The following is a 9,544-nucleotide window of genomic DNA, read 5'->3' as shown; positions in this document are numbered from 1 at the left end:
GTAGTTATGCCTCATTTGCATATTTGAACAAAACATCTTGAAGACATTTCACTGTAATTCTGAATGGCATCAGTTGCCTGGTGAAGCATGATGACTAATGGCGTGTTCACTAAACTGATCCTGGAGCTGAAGTGATCATGTGACGGTGTTTCCCGCCATCTGCCGGTTACTCTCGGGATGACGGTAAAGACCGGTGCAGGTGCTTCACTACACAGCTGTGACCTGAGGATTACTGTTTCAACTGATTTAAATTAATAATTCAATTGAGTTTGATAAACATCTACACCCCGCTCAACTCCTACCCCTCACAGTAATGTAAAACTTCCAAATATCACTGAACCCAAATATATTTCAAATTATACAAAAATGGCTAATATATATATATAACCATTTTTTAATTTATTAAAATTATATACTATATTATGTATATGTATTATACAAAGGCAAACATTTTAACAAATTTTAAAATTATATATATATATATATATATATATATATATATATATATATATATATATATATATATATATATATATATATATATATATATTTACCCTCCATATTCAGTCCAAGAAAATACATTTATGTAACATTACCAAAACTTTATTTGCACATCAACGAACATACTAAAAAATATATTATAATTATATTATTATTATTATGACGATTATTATTATTATTATAAAGATTGAAATGTATTTTCTTCACCCTAACATATACTTGTTCGAAATTAAATGCAGTTTTGATTTCAAAAAGGTATTTTATTGAACAACACAGATTCAACATATTTACCAACTTTTTTTAAAAAATATTTTGTTCATGGAAAAATTTAAAATATTACTGTATGTCGCCTCAGACGTGTTTTTTGTATTTTTTTCTAGACTTTACCTTGTTTTAATTATCTACAAAGCCGTGTCCTACTGTCGAGTGCAGTGGAAGATTTATTTATTTATTTAATGTGTGTCGTGCTGCAGTTCTGTGAGTGTCCGACAGGCGGCAGCAGCGCTCCTGACCGACGCACAGCAAAGCGCACAGGTGATTGACAATAACACTAAACAAACACAGTCTAAAATCACACTGAACACTGCGTAAATAAACCCCTGTCGACTTAAGGGACTTTGAGAATTAATTGTCATTAGTGTGTCGGAATCTGCATGTGCAGTGCAGTTGTGTTGTTGTTGTGCAGTGATGTGGTGTGTTCTGCCCTCCTCAATGCTCTCTTGCTTCTCTTAGGTTTGGCTCTTGGTGTTTTCTCAGTGTTTTGCCTCATTAATGTTGAGGGAAGTGTGTGTAAGTGATTTACTCATCCTCCACTCCTCACTCCAGTGTCCTCCTGCTGTCCAACACAAAAGAAGATACTTTGATAAATGTTGGAAACTGGTAACATTGACTGCAGTAGAGTTTAGTTTTTCCTACTCTGATTGTTGATGGTGTCTGGCTTTTTTCAAAATGTGTATACGCGTGCGTGCGTGCGTGCTTGTGTGTGTGCGTGCGTGTGCGTGCGTGCGTGCTTGCGTGTGTGTGTGTGTGTGTTTTAACAGGAGTTAGACATTGATTAAAGTTTCACACTTGTGTTTGAGTAAATAGCGGGTGAGTTCTGTCTGTTGAAGTCTTCATTAGAGATGATCAACAGTTTTTGCCATCGTTTGTTATTTCTCTGCAGGTGTTTATTGCACTCTTCACTCTTTAATGTGAATTAATGATTATTTTGCGCAGCAGTGATGTGATGTTGTGCATGTATTAAAGCAATGATGGATCTGGCAGTGCAGCAGTGTACCGGAGCTTGACTTGTTCTGCCATCATCTCGTGATCAGTGATGTCTGAAGCTTCATTTTGGCCTGTATACCCTCATGACTGCTTCTCATTATGATTCAAAGGTTTAAACACCCTCATGATGGGTTAGCAAAGTGTATAGTGAGAGATGAGGCGTCGGTTACATACATTACTACTGTTTCACACACTGCAGCGGTCGCATGCACCAGTAATTCAACTAAAATACATTCATTCATTCATTTTCTTGTCGGCTTAGTCCCTTTATTAATCCGGGGTCACCACAGTGGAATGAACCGCCAACTTATCCAGCAAGTTTTTACGCAGCGGATGCCCTTCCAGCCACAACCCATCTCTGGGAAACATCCACACACACACTCATACACTACGGACAACTTAGCCTACCCAATTCACCTGTACCGCATGTGTTTGGACTGTGTGGGAAACCGGAGCACCCGGAGGAAACTCACGCGAACGCAGGGAGAACATGCAAACTCCACACAGAAACACCAACTGAACTAAAATACAATAGTACATTACAGTAAAACACTTTTGGACCGTATTGAAGTGTATTATTTACAACTATGTTTAATGAAGGCCACAGTATATTGTTGTAGAGTGTAGTCCCTCCCATAGCCTCATCCTTATAGCAATCGCCTCCCATGCAGGAATCACCGGCTCCATCCCAACTCAGAACAAGTGTGTGGGTGTAGGACCAGTTGGGATACGGTAAACGTGAACACTTTTGAAGTGAACATGCCTTATATGTAAAATACTCCAGTGAATGAGTGATCTGTGTAATGCTGCTGTTGCTGTATTACTGCATGATTGAGCTGGTCAGTTGTTTAGTTGTTGCAGTTGTTCAATTTAGCCAATTCACCTGTACTGCATGTGTTTGGACTGTGGGGGAAACCGAAGCACCCGGAGGAAGCACATGCGAACACAGGGAGAACATGCAAACTCCACACAGAAATGCCAACTGAGCCGAGGTTCAAACCAGCGACCTTCTTGCTGTGATGCGACAGCACTACCTACTGCGCCACTGCGTCGCCCTCAACACACACGCCTCATTTGATATAAATCTGTTTGCTTGATGTGAACACTGCTGTAATCAATCTTAAACACATTTCTGACTGACTGATCCTGATAAAATCAGGGAGATATTGCTAAAGTACATGAGCATACTGTATTCACCAAACAGCAGACTGACAGCTTAATATAGCCCGATCCTAACAACCCATACAACAATGTGAAGCTCATTCATTCAGCTCTCTGCTGATGTTTATATTTCAGTGTGAAAATGCCATCCCCTGACTGTTCACCAGTCTCCCGCACTTCTGTGCTTCCTCTTCCATACTGCAGCACTGGCTTGTTTATTGAGTAAATAGAGCGCATTTGATTGGTCAGAAGATTTGTTGAGAGCCTGCTGTACAGCATGAGGTGATGCCAACATCATGCTGTTTTACTTCATTGACCTCTATTTATAAAGACTTTGATTGTGAAGGCACGACGGCATATAATCAGCCACTATGGTGACGCCCAGGTGATTGTAACTCCGCCCTCCTATTTGCATTTAAAGCCACAGTCACCAAAACACGACAATTAGCCTGAAAGGGTCAGTTTCAGAGAGCTGGAGAACATCATCTGTGTGTTATTTTCAGCTCAAACTCTCACACACACACACACACACACACACACACACACACACACACACACACACACACACACACACACACACACACACACACTCTCTAGACACAGCAGAGACGCATTTACAGCTCATATAAAGGGGCAGAACAGGTCTCCTTGAACACTAGCACAGGTCTGTTGATTAACACTGGGGAAAGAGCTGATCTGATGCTTCAGTGTGTGTGTGTGTGTGTGTGTGTGTGTGTGTGTGTGTGTGTGTGTGTGTGTGTGTGTGTGTGTGTGATATAGTCAGCAGGTGAACGTCTCGGTGTGTTCCTGCAGTGTTTCTGCTGCGCTCTCCATTTGTTCCCATGAGCAGTAGCTGCCGCCTGGTTCTGGCCGTGTTCTGGAGTGTTTGCTGATGGCTGGGGGCCGAAATCTTCATGAAGCTGAAATGGATCAGAGCAGCGGACGCTGTAAACTCATTCGCCCCTTTGTACAAAAACACGACGCTTCATCTCAGAGAGTTTCCCAGAATTAGAGTCCGGCAACAAGACCTCAATGTGCTCTTTGTTCCCCTGGAAATCCTGCAATGTTCTGCTCTCTCTCACACACACACACACACTCACACACACACACACTCTGTTTACTGGCGCTCATCTGAAGTATGCAGCTGTTTGACTTCAGCTCTGGGTGCTGATTGGTCAGAATAAAGGCTTAAATTATACAGATTATTAATGAACCATCCTGCAGCAACACAACACTGAATCAACAACACAACATATAGCACAGCAACACAGCCTACTGTGTGTGTGTTTGTTTTGTTTGTGTGTGTGTTTGTTTTGTTTGTGTGTGTGTGTTTTGTTTTTGTGTGTGTTTGTTTTGTTTGTATATGTGTTTGTGTGTATTTTGTTAGTGTGTGTGTTTGTTTGCGTGTGTGTATTTGTTTTGTTTGTGTGTTTGTTTGTATGTGTTGTTTGTGTGTGTTTGTTTTGTCTGTGTGTCTGTTTGTTTTGTTTGTATGTGTTGTTTGTGTGTGTGTTTCTGTTTGTTTTGTCTGTGTGTGTGTGTGTTTGTTTTGTTTTTGTGTTGTTTGTGTGTGTGTTTGTTTTGTTTGTTTTGTTTGTGCGTGTTTGTTTGTGTGTGTGTGTGTGTGTGTTTGTTTTGTTTGTGTTTGTTTTGTTTGTGTGTGTGTGTGTGTGTGTGTTTGTTTGTTTGTTTGTTTTGTCTGTGTGTTTGTTTTGTTTTTATGTGTTGTTTGTGTGTGTGTTTGTTTGTTTTGTTTGTGCGTGTTTGTTTGTGTGTGTGTGTATTTGTTTTGTTTGTTTTGTTTGTGTGTGTGTGTTTGTTTTGTTTGTGTTTGTTTTGTTTGTGCGTGTTTGTTTGTGTGTTTGTTTTGTTGTATGTTTGTGTGTTTGTTTTGTTTGTTTGTTTGTGTGTGTGTGTGTGTATAGTGTATGTGTGTAAGTGTGTATGTTTTGTTGTATGTTTGTGTGTTTGTTTTGTTTGTTTGTTTGTGTGTGTGTATAGTGTATGTGTGTGTATGTTTTGTTGTATGTTTGTGTGTGTGTGTGTGTGTGTGTGTGTGTGTGTGTGTGTGTGTGTGTGTGTGTGTGTGTGTGTGTGTGTGTGTGTGTGTGTGTGTGTGTGTGAATATGAGAGCAGAATCAGTGTTAAGACTGACGGAGCGGCTGGAATGTAAAGTGTGTGTCCTCAGATGTGTTTACTGCGTGCCGGCTTCACGTTGCTGTATTAATATCTGGAAGGAGACATGTAGCGGTGTGTGTTAGAAATCTGTGTGTTAGATCTGTGTGTGTGTGTGTGTTAGATGTGTGTTTGTGTGTGTGTGTGTTAGATGTGCATTCCAGTCGTGGTGAGAAACCCTTTCGGTCTTTCGCAGAACATCATCCAGCCTGCAGATCTCGCTCTCCACTGCTGTCATGATCAATACAGCTATTGAAGAATCATGAACTGATATCAAAAGCAGAACTCCACCGTCACTGCACGGCATATCATTATTGATTGATTGGTTGATTGATTTGTATGGTGGGTATTTTGCTTGGTTTTGCTTGATTGATTGATTGGTTGACTGATTGATTGATTGATTGGTTGATTGATTGGTTGATTAATTGGTTGGTTTAATTGGATGGTAAATTAATTTACCAGTTAGATGTATTGATTGATTTGTTTGGTGGGTATGTTGCTTGGTTTATTGGTCTGACTAATTGGTTGGTCAATAGGTTGGTTGATTAATTGATGTATAAACAATTGAAAAAATGTTATTATCCAATGATTAACTTTATAAAGTCCTCTCATACAGAGCAAGTGTTGACAGCGCTTCACTTGTGTGTATGTTCCAGTCTTATTCCAAATCGGATTAAACTGATTGATTTCCTCAACCTTCTACACACAATCCCCCACAATGACAATGTGAAAAAGAGTTTTTAAAATTGTTGCAAATTTATTCAAATAAAACACCTGTACAATCAACTGTACATCAGTGTTCACAGCCTTTGCTCAACACTCTGTTGATGCTCCTTTGGCAGAGATTACAGCCTCGAGTCTTTCTGAATATGATGCACAAGCTCAGCCATTCTCAGATCTCTCCAGAGATGTTCAATAGGATTTAGGTCTGGGCTCTGGCTAGGCCACTCACTGAGTAGTTGCTGTGCCGCTCCATTGATATGTTGGCGGTGTGCTTTGGGTCATTGTCCTGCTGGAAGATGAAGCGTCGCCCCAGTCTGAGGTGGAGAGCACTCTTGTGCAGGTCTTCATTCAGGATGTCTCTGTACATCGCTGCATTCATCTTTCCCTCTATCCTGACTAGTCTTCCAGTTCCTGCTGCAGAAACCCATCCCCACAGCATGATGCCAACACCACCATGCTGCACTGTAGGGATGCTGTTAGCCTGCTGATGAGCGCCGCCTGCTGTTCTCCAAACGTAACGCCTGGCGTTCACTCCAAACAGTTCAGTTTGAGTCTCATCAGAGCAGAGAGTTTAGTTTCTGATGCTCTGAGAGTCCTTCAGATGGTGAACTCCAGGCGGGGAGTGTCTTCCGTCTGCCCGCTCTACCATACAGATGCCTGATTGGTGGATTGCTGCACAGATGGTTGTCCTTCTGTAAGGTTCTCCTCTCTCCACAGAAGAGCGCTGGAGCTCAGACAGAGTGACCATCGGGTTATTGATCACCTCCCTGACTGAGGCTCTTCTCCACTGATCACTCAGCTTAGATGTCCGGCCAGCTCTAGGAAGAGTCCTGCTGGTTAAACATCTTCCACTGACTGATGATGGAGGCCGCTGTGCTTACTGGAGCTTTCAGAGCAGCAGAAATGTTTCTGTCACCTTCCCCAGCCTTGTGCCTCCAGACAATCCTGTCTTAGAGCTCTACAGACAGTTCCTTTGTCTTCATGCTTGGTTTGTGCTTTGACATGCACTGTCAACCCTGGGCCCTTATATAGACAGGTGTAGCCGTTTCAGATCATGTCCATCAGCTGAATTGAGCACAGGTGAACTCCAATGAAGCTGCTGAAACATCTCCAGAATGACCAGTGGAGACAGAATGAACCTGAGCTCAGTTTAGAGCTTCACACCAAACACTGTCAATACTGATGCTCAGGTGATTTATCAGCTTTTTTATCTTTAATAAATCTGCAACAGTTTCAAAAACTCTTTCTCCACATTGTCATTATGGGGGATTGTGTGTAGAATGTTGAGGAACTCAATCAATTTAGTCCATTTTGGAATAAGACTGTAACATAAACACATGTGGGAAGAGTAAAGCGCTGTCAATACTCTCCTGATGCCCTGTGTAATAATCTGATATATGTCTAAATATGAATATATATAATTATATTATTTAGCATCAACAGTTTTGACATTTCTTTGTGAGTGTAACGGTTAAATATGTATATAAATGCTCATATTTGCAGTATTTTGAGAAATATGTTGCATGTCATGCTGATTTATCAGCTTTCTAAATGTGATATTATAAATGAATTAGCAAGGCTAACATCACACCGATAAACATTTACAAGCAATAATTTGATAAGAAATGAGCCCAACGTCAAACCACAGTAGAGTATTTATCTGAGAGCAGTGTGAGCGCTGTGTTTGCTGCGGTCAGCACTCATTAGTGTGTTTCTGTCTGTACTCCTGCTTCTGATGTAAGTCTGTAATTAGCCGTGTGACTGAGGCGAGTGTTTCCGCCGCGCTGCTAATGCCAGATTATTCACTCTCCTCAGGAAACTCAAGGCTTTGATTGTTTTGTGCTGAAATCTGCTTACAGGGTTTGAGCGTCTGTGCTCGAGGAATGCTGAGTTGTGCTCACAGCATGAAGTGTTTCTGTGGTATATTTGGTGAAATAATCCTTTATTTATCAATTAATGTCTGTAAATATCATTAGTGTTGAACAGAACAGAAGCGGCTGGGGTCACACTGCCCTGCAGCGCTCCATTTAACTAGAAACTGCGCCGTGTTCAGAACATGCATGCAGTTTCACAACAACATAAGCTCAAGTGTGTACTTCCAACAAGTCTGTTGCAGAATAGTCAGAACATTCACATCAAAATAACATGTGACTGCCGCTCATGCCTCAAATGAATGTTAAAGATGCCAAGGACAATGCTGGATAATTTACTGAAACCACTGACGACCATGATTTATCCCTCAAGTTCATGATGAACTCTCACTCTCTGGTGTACTGTAGAACAATATACCCTATAGCTGTAGAAACCACAGTGTTGTGTCATTTGTTTATATTACTATTGTTGTGTTACCATAGGAACTGTAGAATCACCACAACAGATTAATTACTATAGTTGTTGTTACCATAGCAACTGTAGAATCACCACAACAGATTAATTACTATAGTTGTTGTTACCATAGCAACTGTAGAATCACCACGACAGATCAATTACTATAGTTGTTGTTACCATAGCAACTGTAGAATCACCACGACAGATTAATTACTATAGTTGTTGTGTTACCATAGTAACTGTAGAATCACCACGACAGATCAATTACTATTGTTGTTACCATAGCAACTGTACAATCACCACAACAGATCAATTACTATAGTTGTTGTTACCATAGCAACTGTAGAATCACCACAACAGATCACTTACTGTAGTTGTTGTTACCATAGCAACTGTACAATCACCACAACAGATCACTTACGAAAGTTGTTGTTACGATAGTAACTGTAGAATCACCACAGACTAATTCAAGTATCTTACTGTAGTATGATTAAAAACACACATATAAATGAATGTGTATCTGTGGTGTGTGTGAGTTTGTGTGTGTGTTTTGTATACAGAGTGTGTGTGAGTGCAGTGGAGCTGTTGTTGTGTGATGAGCCGCGTGACTCTGGGATTATCAGATGAGCAGCAGATATCATGGCCGCCCTCTGTGACTCTCTGGTTGCTGAGAAACACCGGCGGTTCATGTGAGTGGAGGAGTGTGTGTGTGTGTGTGACGCAGATCAGCAAGAAGAAGCGCTGTGGTAACGGTTGCTCTTCATCATCACTGCCTCTAGAAAACACACGCGTGTCCTCAGATGACCAGCTGTAGAGGATCAGTGAGAGACCAGCCAATCACAGACAACCAGCACACACACACACACACACACACACTACAGACACACAGTCTCACACACACAAACACCACAGACTGTCTCACACACACACACACTACAGACACACGCAAAGTCACACACACACACCACAGACACACGCAAAGTCTCACACACACACACACACACACACCCCTTACAAAATTGAGTGCAGTGAAGCAGCAGTGCAGCAGCAGTGTGTAGAAGTTTAACTGCGGTAAAATGAAGTACAATTACAGAAGAGCAACAGTGAAGTATAGACACAGTTCAGACCCAGTACAGTAAAGCTCATCAGCAGCGTGAGTCGCAGTAAACACTGGGGACGCAACAATACAGTCAGCCCGCGACTCAATACCTACCTCAGATTTATAACACAGTTTTCTGTTCGGTTCTCATGGCGTGACACGTGTGTTTTTTATTCTCCAGGCAACAGGAACAGTGAGAGGTTAAGGAGAAAATAATACAAACGATTTATTGCAATACTCATTTTGTTTTACCTTAAAAGCCCAGAACAGTACAGTGATTCCTGGAGGATT

Source organism: Danio rerio, chromosome 17, assembly GCF_052040795.2.
Source record: "Danio rerio strain M-AB ecotype USA chromosome 17, GRCz13ab, whole genome shotgun sequence".
NCBI classification, from domain to species: domain Eukaryota; kingdom Metazoa; phylum Chordata; class Actinopteri; order Cypriniformes; family Danionidae; genus Danio; species Danio rerio.
This window is presented reverse-complemented; position numbering follows the sequence as displayed.